The sequence below is a fragment of the Aythya fuligula genome, chromosome 9 (assembly GCF_009819795.1).
Source record: "Aythya fuligula isolate bAytFul2 chromosome 9, bAytFul2.pri, whole genome shotgun sequence".
NCBI lineage: Eukaryota > Metazoa > Chordata > Aves > Anseriformes > Anatidae > Aythya > Aythya fuligula.
The window spans coordinates 10,322,591-10,343,560 of NC_045567.1; the positions used below are offsets into that span (position 1 = coordinate 10,322,591).

The following is a 20,970-nucleotide window of genomic DNA, read 5'->3' on the forward strand; positions in this document are numbered from 1 at the left end:
CCAACGTGGCCCACCTTACACTGTGGGTCGCAGAATGGGGTGGAGTTTATCTTAATTAGCTTGCTGTGGAAAGTTTTATTGAAATGTTTTTATATCTCTATAGTCTTTCTTTTTTTTCACTTTTTAACCTTTAGAAGTCAACCACTGGGCAGAAGGGCTGCAGCTCCTTCCACTGGTGTGGAACAGGTATGGGTAATTATAGAACGTGATTTATGTGTCTGGAAGGTTCTGTATGAATATACGGTCTTCTTTCACAGCAACTGCTGCCTTTCTTGTTCTATGTGGCAGATCACTACAACTCTTTGTTCATTTGTTAAGCAAGATAGAAAACAAAATCAGGAATAATGCTCTGCAATTTGCTTGTAAAACAGTGTATTCTGGGAGTTTACAAAAATGCCGTAACCTGTGCCGTGCAGTTGTAGGAGCTGACTGATCTACTGTTTTTTTTATTAACCAGAACAAAATCAAAGATCACTCTGATTAGTTGTACTTTCTGTTTATAATTTACAGGTCTATTTTTCTTGTCCTTTAATAATGTAACCAGCATAGTTGTAACAAAGCAGGACCCTTCTGAGCATGAATAAACACGGAAGAAAACAGTTTTCAGGAACAGAAGGCTCTGTGACTTTACAAATTCATAGAAAGGTTCCAGTAAATGTTTAAGGTTTGTTGTTTTAAGCTTTCTGTTTGCCTTTTATTTCTTTTAAAGACAGAGTTTGGTAACAAGAAGACAAAGTTTATTTAAGTCTATATGGTAGAGAGAATTAAAGTCTTCAGAGCTTTCTGTCAAATACTTAATGTGTTCTGTGCAGAGTTGTACAAGGACTAAGTGCAAGCGCCTGAGCTTAAATGCAAACCTCAAAATGCAATTTCAAACCAGAAGAGAAAGAAGGGTGCATGGGCAGGCCCCAGATTAAGCTTCTTGGTGTTTGTATTTTTTTGTTTGTTTGTTGCTTTCCCCCCACCCCTTAGCTGTTTTCACAGCAGTCTGATCCAAGGCAATGCAGCCCTGCGGTATCTGATCTGATCTTGAGCACAGACAGCTGTGGGAAGAGGCTGCAGAGCCAGTTGGTGCAGTTAACATTGACAAAATGTAATCAAGACAATCAAGTTTCTTTCTGCAAGCTCTTGAGAAATTCACCAAGAGCTTGTACAGATAGAGCTTCTAAGGCTCTTTCACGTGGAGCAGTGCTCTTCCCTCCAGACCGCCTGGCAGTTTGTACCTTGATGAAAAACAGCTGTTGGCTATAAAGCCATGAGATGTGGTAACAGCTTTCTTAGCCTGCCAAAAGAAAACGTACCTAAAATACAGCTAAACTGGAATCTCAAAAATAGCTCATGTTCATGTTCTGCTAAAGACAGTCCTGGTCTTGTCTGCCTCTGCAACAGCTGATGCCATTTCAGAAGTAAACTATGATTATGTGAAGGCTTAATCTTGTGCAAAAAAAGACCGAGTAACTGAACGTTTGCTCTCAACAGAACAAGAAGGCAGGGAGATAGTGGCGGATGTTCCTGTGAGCATTGTTGTGTTTTGTCAGCCCTTTGTTTACTGGTCTTTTGCCTACATAGTAGAGGTGTATCTCACACGATACACCACGTGCCCACTGCAGTTCTGGAGAAGTGAAAAGCTTTTCAAAAGGGGAATAACAATTCCTTAGAGACTCCATTACGAGAAATGGAAATGAGGAATATTCACCGAAGGACAGATTTCAATGAATATGGATGTTGTGTTCTGTCTGCCACCCCCCAGCATGTGCTGTGGTAAAGAAAAAGAACTCTGCTTCTTCTTGAGTTGGAGTACCACGAGTCTGGCAAGTCTCCTACAACCTCCTGGGATCATCAGCCTTGCTCAGAAAGTGCTGAACGATACAAAGAAATGCTTTACAAGAGGCTCAGGTTAATTTTTATTCCACTTTACTGTTAATCCATGGTACTTCAGAAGATGCAGCTTGATTTGCTATAAACTTATTCACATGGAAAAAAAAATCCTGAAAAATGATTATTAGACCAGTTGAAAAAAACATGTCCATCTCTGGCCCCAAATGCATTTGAAAAGGAGGGACTGCAGTGATGTTGTATCAGCTGCAGGAGCAGTGGACTTCTGATGAAACTACTGAGGAATATGGGAGATCCAGCTAGCTGCATTGCACAATCCAAGCTGAGTTTTGTGGTAAAACCCATGGCTGCACTGATGGGAAGGGAGCTCTGAAAACTTACTTGATCTTGACAGCAACTGGTCTAAACAATGGGTTTAAATTACCCTCTGTTGTTGAAGTGGTAAGAGGGCCTGCTGAATTCAACAACTGTTTTCTGCTTTTCTTCTTACAGCTAAGATTATTGGGGGACTAGATTATTTGGGTAGATTATTTTCTGTAAAAAACAGCTGCTGATCTACTCACCTCTGATCTTTTGTCTGGTACACTGTCCTCTGCTCCAGGCTACCACCTTTCTTTATCTATGGTAAAAACAATATTGGTAAACATCTGGTCATCAAATAGTTTTCAAAGGCTTCTTTGGTTATGCCCACCCTAATGTGACCTCCTCTGTTAACTGTAAGGTCCTTTTCTAAACTGTTTCCCAAAACAGTGAGCTGGAGTTCACAGCCTCAGGGCTGGCAGATGTAACTTTGAAAGGCGCAGCTGGAGTAAGCGCAGCAACTACATCTACACAAGATGTGCTCCAAGACATACTGTGGGCTGTAAAATATCACCCTATCCTAAACTTCAGATTTCCACTGCAGAACCTCAGCTGTAGAAGGCTGTTCAGTTGTAGGAGGTTGTTTTAGCAATGAGCCACTTCATGTGATAGGCATATTTAAAAACTTCTCCTCCCTTCTGGGCATCTTCTTAGGCTTTTTTTCCTTTAGTGTAAAAGGTTTTAAATGCCTTGAAAACTTCACCTCCTGTTCTGTCTCCCAGACCAAGGCTAGGCTTAATTATAAATGCAGTATTTATCACTGTTAATAGGTGCTTAAAACCAGGCCTGTAGGTGCAGCACAGTTGTACCTCCGGTAAGTCACCACTGCTGCGTGCCCCTCAAAACAAGCAGCTCCTTTCTGTTGAGATGTGTGTGGAGAGCGCAGTGAGACAGTGTTCAGGGCAGGACAGCTAGCTGTCATACGGAGGCTTTGCTCTGTACTTTGTCTTCTTGAAATCACGAGCTACCCCTCTAAAAATCCCCAGGTCTGTCTTTTTTTTTTTTTTTTTTTTTTTTTTTTTTATATACATAAACAGCAAAGCATGCAAAGCAAAAGCCATTGACACTTTTGCACACACAAAGCTGCTGTAACATATTTGTTAGCAATGTGCAAAACCACGATGTTTCCCATCAAGTCAGTGCCCTGTTCAGCATTTATTTCCCTCTCTATTGTTCTGCACATACAAGCCATTTTAAGATTGAAATGATCGCTTTTAAGATAATTTAAAATTAAGGATCTTACGTTGTTCTGGCAGTGAGAACTCATTATCAGTTGTGTGCAATGGTCCAAACCTATTTCCTTTCATATTTAAGCTCGGATAATTGCATGGTTTCAAAGCAACACCTTCTGGCAAGCCGCGGTATTGCTTGTGCCGGCAGACACCTTCCTCTTGGAGTTACTTGGGACAAAACAGCGACAGCACAGCGGCCTTCAGAGATAGTCCCTGGTTGCTTAGCGAGCGCGATGCAGTCTGATTGACTTGATTACTGCGGCTTCCACCGGCAAAGAAATACACACGGGGAGCGTTTTCCAGATTTTTTTGGGTGAGCAAACATAAGCACTTAGTGTTGTCACACAGATAGAGTTGTCTTTTTTTTTTTGTTTATACTACACAGGCTACTTTACAGGGAATAGTATCACCCAAAACAATCCAGGACTTCATTCAAAAAATGGAAGTCCATGAACAAACGATGCCTGCTATCATGCCTGTATATTAGAGTAATGTAGACATTAGTGGTCCTTCCTACTTTTCTTTCTTATTTTACTCCCTTCTACAGCTCACTGTAAAACTGACTGGCAGAAAATTGAAGTGTGAATGAAAATTCAGAACACTTTCAGAAAACATTATTCATTAAAGTATCAGTTCGGAGTACCCTAGTCCACTAGCATTGAAGCAGTGCCATTGTCCTTATGAACAAGCAGAAATACTATGATGTGGAAGCATTGTAGAAAAGCACTATTGAAGATTACAGTTCCTGTAGAATCTACACACGGTTTAAGCATTGTTGTAAGGTATTAGTATCACCATGAGACATCAGACATAAGCAAATGGGAATCAGATGTGAGGAACTCCAGGGGATTTATACAGAAGGCTGAGATACGATGTAAATGTTCATATACACACTATAAATAAAAGCGACACAAGCAGTTGTAGAGGGACGTTTCTTCAAGGAGACAATAAAATCGTCAATAACAATGATAAAAAGATACACGGAATCAATCAGTGTTTCTGCTCCCTGTTCCAGGCTGCAGGATGACTGCAGATGTACCACTAACAAAACTGCAGTAAAGTCCAGCGGTGAAGCACGATGTTAAAAGCACCTGTCCAAGACTGACATCTTAATACCCACTTTGGCTACGTAGGCTGCATCCTAACATTTTGGGAGGACTGGTGCGAAAGTTTGGCATTTTGGGCTGGCGTCACCAGCTGTCTCCAACAGCAGGGGAAACCTCAGGTTCTGCGAAAACCATCAGCGTGAGGAACGCCAGCTTCGGGTGACATTTCCCGTAGCCCCCTCCCTGGTGCTGCATCTGCCGTAAACCCTCACAAAGAAATATAAACAGTCACAAATGCTGGGAAGGCCTCGGGGGGAAGGGAAAAGGGGACAGGGGCTGCTCCCAGCCCCCGGCCCGGCCGTCCCCGGGGTCCCTGCGCGGCCCCAAGATGTCGGCGGCTGCCGGCCCACGGCTGCGCCCTGCCGGCGGCGCGGCCCCGGAAGCGGCGGGGCGGTGCTCGGGGGCCCGGCCCGGCGGGGCGGTGCTGTACCGAGCCGTGCAGAGCCGAGCCGAGCCGCCGGCTTCGGGACACCGTGCCCAGGTAACGGGGGTGGCCGGGGTGAGGGCGGCGGGGATAGGGCTGGGCGCTGCTGCCCGCTCGGGGGTGGCGTGGGGCGGCACGGCGCGGAGCCCCGGTGCCCCCCGGTCCCTCCCGGTTGTCTCGCAGCGCTCCCCGCTTGCCCCCCGGTGTCCCTCCCGCAGTGAAAGCAGCATTTTGGCGTCTCTGGGAGCTTCCCCCCCGGGGCAGGAGCTGTTTCTCAGTCCCACGGAGAAGCGAGGTGCCGGTAAGGAGCTCTCGAGGCAGGTGTGGCAGGGGATGGTCTCCCCCGTCCCCGGGAAGGAGGCAGCGCTCAGCCAGCTCTTCGCACAGGATCCGGAGCAAATCGTCTCCGAGTTAAGGCTGTGGCGTCTGTCGCGACCCTGTCGGAGCAAAACGTATCGCAGGCGATCGGCGGGTCAAAATAAGTCCGCGCGGGCTGCTGTGGGTTTGTGCCGTGTTCAGTTAAAAAAGCGCAGGCAGTAATTTTGGTGCTTCGTGGTAAGTTTGGAAGAGCGAAAGGGGCGGCTTTAGCTGGCACCTTGCCTGGCCTCAGCTGATGAAGGGAGAGCAGGGGTAGTGGCGTGAGGGGAGGTGGCCCCCGGCCTCCCTGCGGGCACAGCCTGCTGCCTCCAGCCTGTTTTTATGAGGGGGATGGAGATGGGAGCAAACAGTGTACTTGCAAGCCTTGTGCAACGAAAATGAGGTTTTGGGAGTAAATGGTCAGGACCTGTCATCCTCCTTTTATGGGAGTTTTGCGGCTTGAATCTGCTAAGATCACATTGTGGCTTCATTTGTGTTTCTCATGTCCTCTGGTTACATGACTTCACAGCTAGACTGGTCTTAGCACACTGATCGTGTTGTCAAAGCAGAGCAAAAAAAAAAAAAAAAATAATAAAGAGAAATGCTTTCAGCAGTCATTCTGAGGTGGATTTGAACCCTGACCTGACAGCTCCAAGCAGCCTGGGAGATGCGAAAGCTTGTGTTTCTGGGAACTGTCAGGAAGGGTGGGAGGTGATGTGGAGGTGGCCCTGTGCACCTCTTTCCTGCTCTCCAGCTACCCAGTTTCATTGCCTCTTGTGTGCAGCAGGTATCAAGGGTTGTGTGGCCGGCTGGGTTCGTATCTGGCCAGCAATTAGCACCAGATAGAAAGCGAAGTGAGCGAGCTGACGGGCTGCCTGTAGTGCTGCTGGTGCCTGTAGAAGGGAGAGGCAGGCCCGCCCACTGAGGCTGGGGCATGGCTCAAAATCAGTTAAGCTGCTCGTGGAAGTGCACCCTGAGGCTGCGGTTCCTTGGACAGGTGAGCTGGCCAAGTGGTTCTGTTTTATTATCTTCTGAGACTGGAAGATCTTGTTCCCTGTTCACCTCCAGGTCCTAGTCAGGACATTTAGGTAAAAGTTCTGCAGTACTGTCTGCCTCCTTGTTTCACGATGTGGCTGATAGTCTCAGCCTCCTCATGCCTGACTTTTTTCAGGAAATAAACTAAATCAAACTAATGCTTCTACTTCTTAAAAAAAAAAAAAAAAGTTACTCTTTTTAAGGATGGCATCAAAGTTACTTTTTTTTTTTTTTTAAAAGATGTCGTTCATGTTACCTTACGTATACAGGGCTAGAAATGTAGCATTGCATAATTTTAGAAATTTACCTGTAGTAATTATCACCAGTAACTGCACTAGACTCATGGTTGAAACAGGTGTTCAGTTTCAGAGAACAAAAGCAATTCTTGGTAAACGCAAAGATAGGAGTACTTGCCAAAAAAATAAGTAAACTGTGCTTAGATACAGAAAACAGGTGGATAAACAATTGAAATGTAGTAAACAGGTAATTTTAGTCTCAGTTGCTGTGTTTTGATCTGAACTTTGTTTCATGAGTGGTTTGAGAAAGATCTTTGCCTGGAAATATCACAAAAGGTGAGAATATTAGCGGTAGTTTACTTTGGAGGCATACAAGGAATAATTCTGGGATCTAACCAAATTGGTTACACTTAAAAAATCAGCTGAAATCTGTGCTAGCACAGATTTCCGTAGATTTATCCAAATATTATTGGAGAATATATACTTCTTGTAAAGCTGAAGAGCTTTACATAAGAGTTTGTGACAAAGTTTAATAGCAGAATTGCAGTGGTAAAGTGGTTGAAAAAGTGCTGAGTTTTTCTTAATTTGTAAACGATTTCTGAACTGTTTCTTCTGCCCCTCTCGTGAACCTGTTCTGGAGTATACATCACACTGCTCAGAAATTGCAATATGCTTCTGTGGGAATGTTTTCTTTTAGGTCATTTATTAAGTTTATTAGAACTGAATCTTAGCTGCTGTTTGTGTAGAATTTGTCCATACAACTTCTCATAAAGAAGATAAATCGCCATTTGTTATTCTTGGTGAGAAAAGATAGTGTAAGATTTAATAAGCTACTGTATCATACTCCAGGTGGGTCCCTGTGGTACAGTGCCCAAGTTAAATATTTACCTGCTGTATAGGACTTTGGCCCTGCGTAACCCTTGCCAAACACCAGCACTGTAGCCAGAAGGAAAGCGGCGAAGATAATGGCACGGTAAAACTTGTCCCCGTCTAGACTGGAGCCGGTCTCGCTGGGCACAGAGACAGCGAGTGGTCACAGCGGGCTCAGCCTGGTAACGCTTGTAATGATAAACCTGGAGTCTCAACACCTTATGTCTGTCTTTCCTGTCTCCACGGAAAATAAACATTAATTAAAATGGCATTTCAAGAAAAGTATGAAGTGAAAATATAAAAAATATTATTATTATTATTATTTTTTAGTGTTTTTTAGCTATGGAAGCATCAACCACCACACAGTGTGCTCTTGTTGAGTGCTGGTGGGCTCTGCTGCAGGGGGTGGCGATAGCCCCTCTCTGTCACTCTGTAGGTAGTGAAATGACGGGAATCTGCGGTCTCCTAGCTGCTGGCACGTCTGGTGATCCTTTCTGGTCTTGCTCTTGTTTGTACTTAAACATACCTTTAGCTGGAGGAAATTCTGTGTGCCAGTAGAGAGTGCAGAGGCCTGGGGCTTCTGAGGCCATTCCTTCCAGCACAGAAGACTCTTTGTTTCTTTTACAAACATTATCATTTTTTGGAGAAAAAAAAACCAAACACATTTCTCTTTCTTGTAAAGATTCCCTTTAAAATAGGAACTAAGCAAAAGCAGTTGAGTATTTTGGGCCTGCTCCATGCCTCTCTTCTTGCTGTTGTAGGCTTTTTTGCAAAGGTCTAAAATCTGGTTGATAAACTGCCTTGAAAAGGGAGGAATTCCTCTGGAACTGATGAGATTAGATGTGTTCCTCGGTGATGTGGCATGTTTCATTCTTGAGTGCTTTGCTATGGGGAGCTCAGCATGTGACGCTGAAAGCTGTATAATAGAGAACTCATTTTTCTAGCTGAGAGGCTTTGTAAGTGGGAGGCGTCTTAGACTTTATTTGCTAGTGGGGAATAGGAGCTTCCAGATAGTCAGAGGTTGGTACCAAAAAAAAACCCACCCAAAACAACAAACAATACCAAAAATAACTAGTTATGCATGGTGCTTTAGGTAAAGGAATTTCTGCATGCCTTAGTGGTAAAATGTTTTTGAATTATTTACATGGGGGATAATAAGTTATTTTAAGGTGTTTTTTTTTTTTTTTTTTTTTGGTAAGTCTGGTTCGCTGTCAGAATCCAATTCTGGGAAGATTTCCATGCTATCGGAATGACGTTGGGTTTGTCATGGGGACTGGGACTTCATTTGCTTCAGTTGTTTTGGTTCAACAGAAGAAACGTTTTGATTTAGATGTAGGATTGGGTTGGTAAGCCCTGCCTTTTTACTAACTCGTTTTGAAGCTGTTTCCCTAGATGTGATGGACTTGAATCGCCCCTGGCTCAGTCTGTGCGTGTTCTGGAACATGCATCACAGAGCTGTCTGAGAGAGCCTGTGGAGTGAGAGGTCGCTCGGGTTTTTAGTGTTTGTCATCTTTTACTGCTTTGGGAGTTTAATGCAGCAATGTGGTTCACCTCAGGTGTGTTTATATTAAAATCTTGGTTTCAAAGGTGCGTGGATGCTTAGCGAAACCGAGATCAGGATTTAGTCTGACCTCCAGATGGTGGTCAGAGGATTACTTCAAGAGCTGATTATGAGAGTGTTCTTTGTATAAGTCCCATGCCTAACTGAATAGTTACATCACAAAGATTTTTCTTTAATGACTCATCAGGCAATTTAGTGTGTGTGGGGAAAAAACTCTTAACTTTCTGATGAAACTTGTTTTTCCTTTAGCCCATCTGGCTCATACTGAGCTGTACCCCAGCACTTGCAGGCTATTTTAGTGAGTGTTCATTTCCTGACTCTGAAAATGACATCTATAGTATCTTTGTTGTCTGGATATCTTTCTCTGCATGTGTGGCCTACATTTGTCCTTGCATTCATCTGCTGAGTGAGCGTACTGCTGCGGTAGGAACTGTGAGCAAAGCCCATTGTTCACGGGGTATTTAGATGTAGACTCCGCTGCGAGAACGCGTGTGATTTTTGAAGTTCCCTAGTGGAGAAGGTAGCCAGCATGCCCAGCTTCAGAGTCAAGCCAAGGGGAACGTACCAGCACAAGCAGCAAGTTGATGAGAAACAGATTTGCCCGACAAATCACAGGTACAGGCTGATGCCCTGGCTCCTGCAGCTCCGGGTTGCTGCTGGCGTGCTCATGCGGCTTCACGGTCGCCGTCTCATTCAGTGCCTGCTGCTGTAGCCACTGCAGTTTGGGCCTTTGCTGTGTGTCAGGATGGGTCAGTGCTAGAGGGGGTGAAGTTTCCTCAGTTATCAGTCCCTGTGTATCACTTGGGTGCTGCTGGAAGAGCAGTTTCCCACTGGTGCTGTGTTTCTAGCACTGCTGCTGGCTTCACATCAGCCCGACACTTGAGTGTTGGAGGAGGTGGAGGAGTTGGGCTCTCATGCAGGTGGCCAAGGGCCACAGCAGGTAGCAGACTGACTTCTGACTTCTCCTTAACATCCTTTGTTTTCCGACTGTTTGTCTTAACGACAACCTGAATGCTGAAGTTCGTGGTGTTGCTCAGTGGCACCATGACTCCCCTCAGGGAATGAGAAATGTTTACAGGGCTTTTAGTCACTGCTGCTGGGAGCGCTCCTCTCTCCCCGTGCCTTCCCAGGTGGAGGTTAGCACAGCTTATAGGTGAGTAGGAGTACTTTGACCTTCTGGTTCACTTATAAATACAGTACTTTTTTATGGTTTATTTACATTCCTCAAGGTACTGTGCCCTGTAGTTTTGATGTAATTGCCTGTCTGTAATGGGAGGAAATACTGCTGCTGGTTAACTGATGTGTTGTGCTTCTGTGCTTAGAGACTCCTCCTGCAGCCCAGGGGGCAGAAAATTGTTCAAAAGTGTCAGCTGTGAGCAAGGAGATGATTTTTTGTGTTCAATAATCCCTTGCTCATTCCTGGGGGCAAGAACTGCTGGGGAGAAATAATGCAACCTGTGCATGGGAGTTGTTCAGTACAGTTATGTCTGGGGGCTCGGTAAGATGACCAGGTAGCCAGTTGACTGAAGAGGACTGTATGTCTGACCCCAAATACGCTGGGACTGTATGTCTGACCCCAAACAGGCTGCTCCTCAGGGTTCTGCAAGATGTGATGTGTTGTGGTGCCTCAAATAATGGACGGATGCTCTTGTTGATTCCCTCCTGGCCAAGGGATCCTGGACCCTTCTGCCTATTTTGTGGGAGGCCCACATGGTTACAGGACCAACAGACAGCTCAAACTTCAGATTCATGTATTGGATTGCACAGACTGAGTGCCAGATCGTTCTTGACACTTAAAACGGTCTGCTTTTTCTCCAGTAAGAGAGTATCATTGTTACAAAGAAAAATGTTAGTAGAAAGCCTGCCCGGCCAAAAGGCTGTTTTCCCTTTGTGTTCGATGAGTTCACTGTCTCTTTCAGAGCTTGGAATACTTCATACTCCTCATTTCTTATTCTTTCCCAGTAAGTCATGCTCTTTCCTGTTTGTAAGATTTCATTTCAGTCTTTTTCTGAAACCTCACATCTCCAAGGCATAGATGCTATACACTTGTTTCCCAACACCTATTGCATGTTGAGAGAATACTTTTTTGCTTAATTAGAGGACAAAATTTTTCCAGATGCTCTTTGAAATCACTACTGAGAGAGCGAGGCTATTGCCAGAGTCACTTGGAGGTGCATTAGAGACTCTCAGGAGCTTGTTTATGCTCTGTGTGATGAGAGATATTCCTTGTCCTCTTTTCCCCCGGGCCAGTTTAAATTATGCTGATAGTATTAATGAAGAACGCTTCCAAGTCTGATATCACTCCGAACACACCTCCAGGTTTTTGCTGTAGATACTTACCAAGCACTGGGATTTTGCAGAGTCATCCAGGAATGAAACTGCATTTTGTTGAGCTGTACTAGGATTGTGGTTTGCATGGAGGACTCTGATGCTTTTTTCTGGATTCTCCGAGAGTAGCTCCAAGCAGGGCTCTACAAGCATGCTGTGTGCGCTCAGTTACCTGAGGAAAGTTGCTTTGAAGAGGCTGACATTCTTTAATCTATGTTGCTTGACACTCCACTCTCCTTCTCTTTTTGCAGTTCTTTCAAACTCCAGCAGCCAGGTGAGAAGAACTGTGAGTCTGGGACGTAGGCAAAGCCTCTGTACCTGTAAGCCTGCAAAGAGGTATGGGGCTTGCCCTGCAGATACAGCCAAGGGGGGAAAAGCTCTTGGGAAGATCACATCCCAAGCAGTGGAGTGTGGCAGCTGAGCTGTAGTTCTTGCGAAGTAGCTGTGTTTTCCTAGGCTTCCTGCCTGGTGGGAACCTTGAGAATGTGACCTGAGTAAACTAGAACAGATGGAGGGTTTCACTGCCCTGAATAGCATTGTGACTTTTTCATGGACGCTTGCAAAAGGGCAGGCTACAGAATATTGATAACAGGAACTGCAGGACATGCTGTGTTGAATTTTTATCTGCCTAAATAGCTGCTAGTCCAATTCCATTAATCCTTGCATATTTAATAAACTTTTAATGTTGGATTTTAATGAGTTGGCAGTTATCTCTGAACATCCAGCTGCAGCAGTCACACAGTCAAGGAGGCTCTCAAATGCAGATTTCTTTCAGAAGACGTGGCCTTTTCTTGGGCAGGCAGCACTTCACAGGCCATAGCATGCTTTGCTTTAGCCTGTGCTGATGATGTGCTTCAACAATGAATTTCCTAATGGGGGAACTTTTGTGGGGGAGGAATCTTAAAAAGCTGAGTGTAAGAGAACATGACCTTGGTTAATCTCACAGTGAACCATTTATCTACCTGGGTTAATTCTTGCCGGAGATCTAAATGTTTTGGCTGCAAAATGGGGCCTGTTAAGGAATTTGTTTCTAATGTGGCATTTGCTCATTTACAATCCAAATGTTTTGGATTTGTCTTTTCAGCTTTATTTTCAAACATCTGTCCAACTCCTCAAAACACCAAACAGGGTAAAAAGTGCCCTCGTTGTGCAGCACAGTTGTACTTGAGTGTCCCTAATGAGGTTAAGGAAGCTAATCTATTGTTGATGAGACCTTGGTGAAACTGAGCAGAAAAGTTCAGTGTTACTGTTTCCAAGATAAGCCCAACATTCTCACTTTGCTACTTTAACATAGATATTAAATACATAAACCGTGAGGGTTGCAGAGGTAAAGATTGGAGCCTTTACTGCCATTTGTCAGCATAGCTGTTCAGTAACTGGAGCCAACAGTTTGGTTTCAGGTGACCTTTCAGTATGTGCCAGGTAAAAAGCAGGAAAAACGTAATGTTTATGTAACACAGTATTGCTGTCTGTGAGAGAGCTGTATTTTAAACAGAGGTTCTTTTTATATCTCCAGAATACCAGTTTCTGAGAGGAACGGCAAAGAAATTTAACTGCAAAAACTGATGGACCATTGCATCTTCCAAAATGAGCCTTTTCACGCTTTTCTACTGGGAGCTAGAATGTCGTGAAGGTGAGTAGGTTTTGTCTGTGATGGATGAACTGTTTAATGTCTTGGGCCCTGACCATCAGTTTTCTCAGAGTTAAGACAGCCCTCGATTCAGCTTAGTGTGCACAGGAAAGGCACAGCCTACGGAAGCATATTTGTGAGGCGACTTATTTTGTCATTGGAAGAAATATCTAGGAAGCAGCTGTATTTTCTGCCTTGTCCATTAATTATCATTAATTTGGAAACTCTTGAAGAAATGGAGTGCTTAGTGAAAGAGGTAAACCATGGGAAAGAGCATGGATATTTTTTGGAGGGTGGAGGATGAACAAGTGTTTTACTTGCAGGATGAGGAAGTTAAGTTTGAAAGACAAATTTCAGTTTGCTGAATGTATTAAATTAGGTAAGGCTTTTTCAAGTTCTGTTCCAGTCATACCTCAAGTGATGTTATCAGCATTCAGAGTAGCTGAAGAAGGCTGCCTGCTGTCACAGACAATAAGTTAATATCCCCAAAGTAAAGAACATAGTGCTTCAATGAAATTAAATCCATTTTATTTTGTAGAGTTTGTGGTATCTTTTTGTTATTTTTGTACTCATACCCTCTAGGGCTGTAGGCAGTGACCGTGCAGTATTGTTTTAAAATCCTTTAATAACAGAAATCAAAATGGGAAGTCACAAACAGTTGAGGTTTAAAACATCTTGATTTAGACTTTACTGTCACTTTATGTAAACACATACAAGGAAGCCGTGAGTCTGTGTAAGTCCAAGTTTGCTTGCCTAGTGGTATCAATTGTGATTAATTTACTTAGGCTAGTAAAGTTGCTTTTCTGTTAGTTAGCTTATTGATAATTACATTTTCTCTCTTTTTAATATGAACTGCCCAGAACTGATGAACTCAAAGCTAATACTGCAGTGTGAAAGGTGAAAAATGCATCTAGGTGTTTGCCAGCTGTCATTCGGTCTGCGTGGAAATTGTTTCAAAATGCCCAGTGCTGGAGTCACAGGCCTCCCGTGTGTGAATACTGCACACTGTGGGAAGAAAGCCTGCTAGAAGTTCAGCCTACAATGGACTCAGTTTTCCTGTGTTTTTGCAGATTTGAAGCTCTGTGTCCTGTTACCCATGTGAGTTTCTGAAATATTTGTATATGGAGCAGTGCTGAGAGTACCCTCTCTTGTGAGTGTGGTACTTGACAGAGGCAGGGCCATGCAGTAGGAGGGGGCCTTCCTACTGGAGAAGGAGAAGACGTGTAGCTGGAGAGATACTGTGCATGTTCCTTTGTGCTGTTTGGTCTCTCGTAGCTGGAGAGAGAAGTACTGTGCACGTTCATTTGCACTATTTGGTCTCTGTATAATCTGCACGATTCTACATGAAAGGATAACAAACTGAAACCCCCAAACCAAAAAGTGTTGCTAAGGTCTAAAACCTTGTCCTGCGTTAGCCCTGGGTGACAGTGATCTAGCTTTAGTCCTGGGCCCATGCTCCTCAGTCAGAAGCTTTGTTTCTGGTTTGTTTTCATTAATGGTAAGTGTGTAGCAATAGATGTCCCTGATGGCTGTGTTTGGGGAAAAAGTGTTACCAAAATGCTCAGTTGACTTCAGTTTGTATTTTTGAGCATCTTTTTTTTTGTTTCTCAGCTAGGACAACTGGATTTTGAGCTTTTGTAATGCGTAGATACTAAGAACTCCGGGAAGACTTTAAGTAGGATCTTGCTGTTGATATTTCATGCTTTCTACCTAATAACGTGGAAGCTAATCTCATGCTACAGAAGAGTAAGATGCTTTCTAAGAGTTCTGAGTATTTTATATCTATATGGAAAAACAACAATTCTTTTTCTTGTACTGCTTGCAGTCTAAACATTTAAGACACTTACTGTTGAACTTGGAGTGCCCTAGTTTTTTTCCACATTATGCGTTCATTATATGTAAAGAGGCTATGAATGGCTGCGTATTTATAACAATCTTCAGTTATTTTTGGAGGGAAGGATCTTTTAAATTTGGTCTATGAATCCTGCACAAGTAACTGTATGTGAATATCTAACTAAAAACTACTTGTGACATTTGAGTGGTTGTGGAAGTTGGTAGTTACACTGATGTTGTTTGTGAACGGGTGAAGGGTGGTTGGAAGGTTAAAAAAATGTCATCTGTGAATCCTTTTGCTGGAAAATCTGGAAAACTAGGGAGTGCAATTTGGAAATATTTTTACTGGTGTAGTCTGTACTTTTGTATTGATGTAGATGAACAGAAACACCACCTTCCTTTTGCTCTCTTTCTTCTCCTTTTACATCTTGATGAAAAGTGCACCTCTCCTCTCTGGATAAAGATTGTGCAACACAGTGAGAAAAGGGTGAGTGTGTGTGAAAGAAGGATATGTTTCTTGCTACAAGGCTTCTTTGTTCTCTGAGGTCAGGAAGAGCTGAGCTCCCAGTCGTTTTATAAGCTCTTCTGTTACCTGTTCTCTGACTGTTAGGTCAGTTCCACTAAATGAATGGATCCTCCTCCATATGAGTCATTAGGTAAATATCAGGTAGTGCTGGTATTCTGATACTGTCTGCTTTGAGTACTTGCTCCTACTTCTTGTTTGCAGTTGACTGAGTAATTTCTGAGCTGTTGTCACAACCCCAGTGGTTTTTCTCAGCACCGGATCTTCTTGCAGCATGCCACAGTAGAGAGAAATCTTCATTGGTCCTGCTTGCTGGTCCGGCCTTGTTGGAGCGTATGTTTTCAACAGTAGCTGGAAAAATATTTGGAGATGTTTCCAGTAAAACAGTTGGTACTGATTCTTGGCTCAAAGCCTCCGCTTGATCAGAGGCAGCATCGTGGTTTGCCAGATGGCCTGCAGGCTGGGTCTGGTGCGTGCTCTGATCACATCCCTCCTGCAGGACAGGGCACGAGAGGCAGCGCTTTGCTGGCCTCCCGTGGGACACCAGAACATGCTGTGTTCAGAGCTGCCACTAGAGCAGGAGGTGTCAGCAGCTCCTGCCTGCCTCTAGGGACAGCTGGCTGCTGCAGGCAGGGCTTCAGGATGGGAGAGCTGAGAGCTGTGCCCCTCCAGCTGCTGCTACAACCAAAGGGTGGCTGGGTGGTCGTGATTCCTTGCTGTCTCCTTGAAGAGGAGGCTTGCAGCCTGCGTATGGGCAGAGCACGTGTGTATTTGTACTCACTAGGAAGCTCTGTTGGGAGGGAACAGGGCACGTTGCCCTCTGGCCCATGCAGGTGCCACAAGACTGGCCTCCCGTGTGCATGTGTCCAGGTAAGGGATAACTGCTGGGTTCTGCTGAGGCTGTGATTTGTGTCCATTTTTCATGGGGATGAGACTGCAGAAGGCTTCTGTCCAAGGTGCAAGGCCTCGGATAGTCACAGAGGTCCCTGTTGGTTTATCTCCCTTGTCTTTCTGACCCTCATGTCATCACTCATGGCCTTTTTGGATTGAATATTTCCTATGGACTGTTTGAATGCTGGGCCAAGACCCACAAACTGGAAGGCGCTGTGCAGCGAGAATCAGGTGCCATCCTTGCTTTCTGTGGGAGAGGGACTGCTTCCAGGGCTCGCTGGCTGACTCCAGTTTGGGGGAGCTCCCAGCCCGCTGGGGGCTGGAGCTGTGAAGAAGGAAAATAGCAGAAACCTGCCCTCTGAGGCATTGCCATCCCTTCTCTAAGGGGAGCTATTCCAGCCATCTCCAGAGAGGGTTGTGGAGGTGTTAAGGGTTTCTTATTACACGTTGGAAGTGTAACAGTTCAGTTGTGGTACCAGCAGTGCAACAGCCTGTGACAAACGCCAGGTTTCCTAGAGGAAGATCCATCGGACCCATCACCACGTTGAATTTACAGCTGCTGCCAACGTTGCTGCAGTGAATTTGCCAGCTTGGTTGGTAAAAATATGTAGACTTTGGGGGATGTTCCAGTTGCTGCGTTGGGAACAATTTGTTTTGCGTCAACCATGTGTAAAATATTACTGCTGGGAACTGGTGGCATTCACTTAGTGGTGAAGGGGCTGTACCATTAATACCAGGCTGAGACTTGCTGTTCTTAGAGCTGTTTTACACAGCCACTCCCTTTAATTAGTTCTCCATAAACAACATTTTAGGAATCCCTGATGTAGGATATCTCTGTGCCAGGAGAAGTTAATAATTATATATTATAAATATAATAAAAGAAAATAACCTTTCTTTTATGAAGATCCACTATTAAGAAAACCAGTTTTGGTAAGCAGAGCACATTGATCCATCATTTAGTTTAGGCAGTAACTGTGAATGACTTTTATCGTGTTGGAGGGGAAGTATTACTTAGGATTCTTGTCATGTTTTTTTTTTTTTCCTAGCTTCCTGAATATAAATGTTCTTTTTTTAAGGTATATTTTTCTTACACTTATATATTGAGTGGCTATAAATAAAAATATTTGATTACATTACGATCATGATTAGCTACATAGAACTAGGAGAGGTGCAGCACTCATTTCACTGTAAATTTGCCAGGTAGCATTACTTGTCTGCATGTTGTCTTACCAAATAAGAAAATACTGTTTCTCCAGCACTTTGCACTTGCCCTCTTGAAATAGAGTTACATTTCTATTAAACTAACATGTTTGATCAGTGCCACTGAGTAAAGGAGGAGTTCAGTGTTACTGATAAGGTCCACAATAAATTTGTACTTAGTATATTTAGCACCTGGCTTTGTCTCCATTCTCTGGTGTGTGAGTATTGCAGTATTGGTAGTTTAGAAATAGCTGTGTCTGGAAAGGCACTCAAGCCTTCAGCTCAGATGAGTTACCACAATTTATTTTTCCTTGAAATCTAAATGCTGTCTTTGAGTTGATGCATCTTTTTAATCTCAGGCAAAAGGGAGCTCTGGTTTTATCTTTTAATTTAAGCAACCTTGATAAAAAGAAGCCAGGTTATGTTGGTGTCAATGTGATGATAATCAATTCCTTCTGTTCTTAAGTCATAGTGAAAATGAAAAGAGCTAAATTTACTGGCTGTTCTCCGTGCCTTTTTGTACAGCGTAAAAGAAAATTAAGCTCTTTTGACCTTCCTCTGACATGTGTAGTCAGCGAAGATGAGGGCAGAGAAAGGCTTTGTCAAAATAAATGAAGTCGATACCGGGCTTTCTAAAATTGTTACTAATGTTCTCCAGTGTTACGCTGCAATTAAAGTCACAGCCTGTGAAGACAAGTGCAGGCAATCTCAGCTGCTATTTCATCCACCAGCACATTTCTTGGTTTCGAGTTTTTGTTCTGCCTTTCATGCACTCTGTTGTAGACATTTTGAGCCAGTGGCTCTAAACGGGTGCTGTGCTCCTGATGGCAAGCTTTGTCATATGCTTCACCTGGAGTGTGATTGCACCCCCACAAAACCATGTCCTGGATCTAAGCAGAGCTGGCTGAAATCAGGATTTGGACAGAGCTGTGGCAGTGATACGCGTACATGGATCAAAAGAGGTTTGCAATAAACCAGAGAGTTTAAACCTTAATGCTGTATATATACCTGTACAACTACAGCTGTGTACCTTTTTTTTTGCAAGAGAGATGTAATTTTCCATGACAGTGAGGAGTGATGAGCTCTCCCATAAACTATTAAAAAGAATACTGGTAAGATTAAAAAAAAATAAAAAATAAAAACAAAACAAAACTGCTTGCTGCTCCAATGGATCTACCAATGTGTTTCGTTGTGTGTTTGCTAATGGCAAAGAAAGCTGGAGAGAGCTTCAGCCGCAGGTCCTTCTCTGAGTTTAAGTTATGCCCACCTGCTCTGTACTGCAGCAAGGGCAGCGAATTCGTTCTTCCTGAGGTGTCTTTGTGGAGGAGATGATGAATTTGGCAGCTTGTGGTGCAGGGGAATAGTTCATTACTTGATGATGGTGATCTGCATGCAAACTGAGGTACCTGCTAGCAGCAGGCATAGAAGTGGTGCTCTGTGCCTCTGCGGCTGCTGGGGGAGCTGGGAGCCCTGCAGGTGCATTTGCACGGTCACTTTTAGCTGTGGCCTCTGAGGGGAGGGGGATGAAAACCTGAGTGTGCACAGTTTCCCATGTAAAAACTGGTAGTGTGTGTGCTGCTGTTCCGTAGTCTGTGTTGCATCTGGAGAACTGAGCGGTGTGCTTGTGAACTGGTTGTGTTTTAACTGAGGTGACGATTAGGAAGGGGATAGCTTAATGTTTGCTTGGCAGAACATTGCAGCAGTAGCAGAGGATGTTGTGTTCTCTGTTTAGTTTCAGGTCTAACAAAACTCCTACCTAGTTATGCTTTGGTACATTCGTGCTTCTCTATATTTCCTAGACAGCTGTGTTTGCACTGGCTGACTTATCCAAAAAGTGATTTTACTGGTATCTTTATTTGCTTTACCCTGTACTGATAGCAGCCTTCAGCCAGCTCTCTGTTTCCAGTGTCAGGATGGGCAAAGTGCAGACTGCAAAATGAGCTTGTCCTGGGGAAGCATTGTACAGTACAGTACAACCTGGACAGCGTAACATAGTGGTGAACTCAAATCGTGATGGATTGTTTTGGGTACGGACTCTAGGAAGTTGAAACCAGCCAGGTTTTGCCTGATGGAAAAGTTAGGAAACTTAGCTAATGCAACTCAAAAGAAAGGCTTTTCTGGATGCTTTTCTTTTCTTACAGAAAGTAACAGTGATTTACCTGTTACGCTGTTTCTTGCAGCTGGTATGACTGACAGTTCATGGGAAGTGCTATCTGAAAACTGCAGGTGATTTCCTTTGTCACAGTATACCAAAGAGAGCTTCACCTTGCTGGTTCAGCACCAGAAATGACAAAGCTCAGTAGTGGAGTTGTGATGTATGCTGCTACAGGTTTTCATTTTATTTTGCTCTGAAAAGAGCTTGTATTTTTGATGGTACATGTGCTGTAGTTTGCAAACTGATATAGATGAGGCAAACCAAATTTTCATTTTCATTGCTGTGAAAAATAGGATTGTACAGAAACACTTTGCATCCCCCAGAAGAAGAAAAATGTGTTGGCACAGTGGTATTGATGGTGGACGTTGGATGATGCGAAGTTAAGGTCAGAGTTTGAGACTACTTAAAAATTCTGCCCCCTCCACTCCTTGTTGGGGAAGGTTGGAAGTCTAGCCTAGATTAAAACAGAGGCTGAGGAAGCGGCAGTGTCAGAAGCTTTTGGAAGTCTGATCCTTCCATTGTATGCCAAAACCAACAGGTATGATTCTATGTTTTTAGGTATGTACAAATTGCTAAGACTTCTGAAGTATTATGAATACTTCAGCATATTGCTTAAACAGATGAAAAAAACAACATATTGCTTATGAAGTAGCTCTGGTTTTAGTGTTGCATAGAAATTCAGCTTATTGGGATGACTCGGGAAGAATGCTGTCAAATGAAGTTCTATGCATAACAGCGAACGGAATTTTCTAAATTTTGTTTACAGAAGTATTTCTGTGCAAAAAGAAAATGTATATATATGTAGCAGTATGCAGGGGCTATAGACATATCCAGTAAAAATGGACAATTATATTAAACCATGAATTTGAGGGAGTGCTAGAGTGGTTGCCTGGGGCTTCAGTATGACTTTTCAGTGCTCTGGATAGTTAATATGGAATAGCCTTACTGCTAGGACAGAGGAGCCCAGAATAATTTTCCTTGTCCCAGTTAAGTCAAGAACTATTAGAGCAGTGGAAATAAGGTTTCAACAGGAGGGGGAAAAGGGGTGAGCGAAGTGTCAGCTCTCACTCTCTCTAGTTAGAGGGAAAAGCACACATGTACCAGAAGGCAGAACTGCAAAGAGTGTAAGTAGTAGTTACCAGTGGAAACAGAAATTAGGCTAGTGATGCCAAAGCACATAAGTGGATTAGGAATTATTTTCACTCTTTCTGGCCCTTTTTTTTTTTTTTTAAGAAAAAAAAAAAAAAGGCAAACTGTATATGAATTTGCAGTAAGGAGGGTAGGTCAAAGCAATGCATGTTCTTCTGAGCTGCATGTCTGTCAGAAAAGGATTCCTTTCTGTTATCAAGCCTGACACTTGAGCCATTCAGAGTCATTTCTCTCCAATCCAGTA

The 20,970-nt window shown here is 43.6% G+C and overlaps 1 protein-coding gene across 1 annotated transcript in view; it reads left to right on the forward strand.

Annotated features, from left to right (window-relative positions):
• The first annotated feature begins 4,952 nt into the window (after positions 1 to 4,952).
• Positions 4,953 to 20,970, forward strand: part of MAP3K13 (mitogen-activated protein kinase kinase kinase 13) — a 74,762-nt gene continuing 58,744 nt past the window's right edge. Inside the window, exons 1-3 of the mRNA XM_032193198.1 lie at positions 4,953 to 5,015; positions 11,597 to 11,681; positions 12,862 to 12,978. The gene's annotated coding sequence lies outside the window, so the exon portion shown is untranslated. The remainder of the gene's footprint in view (positions 5,016 to 11,596; positions 11,682 to 12,861; positions 12,979 to 20,970) is intronic.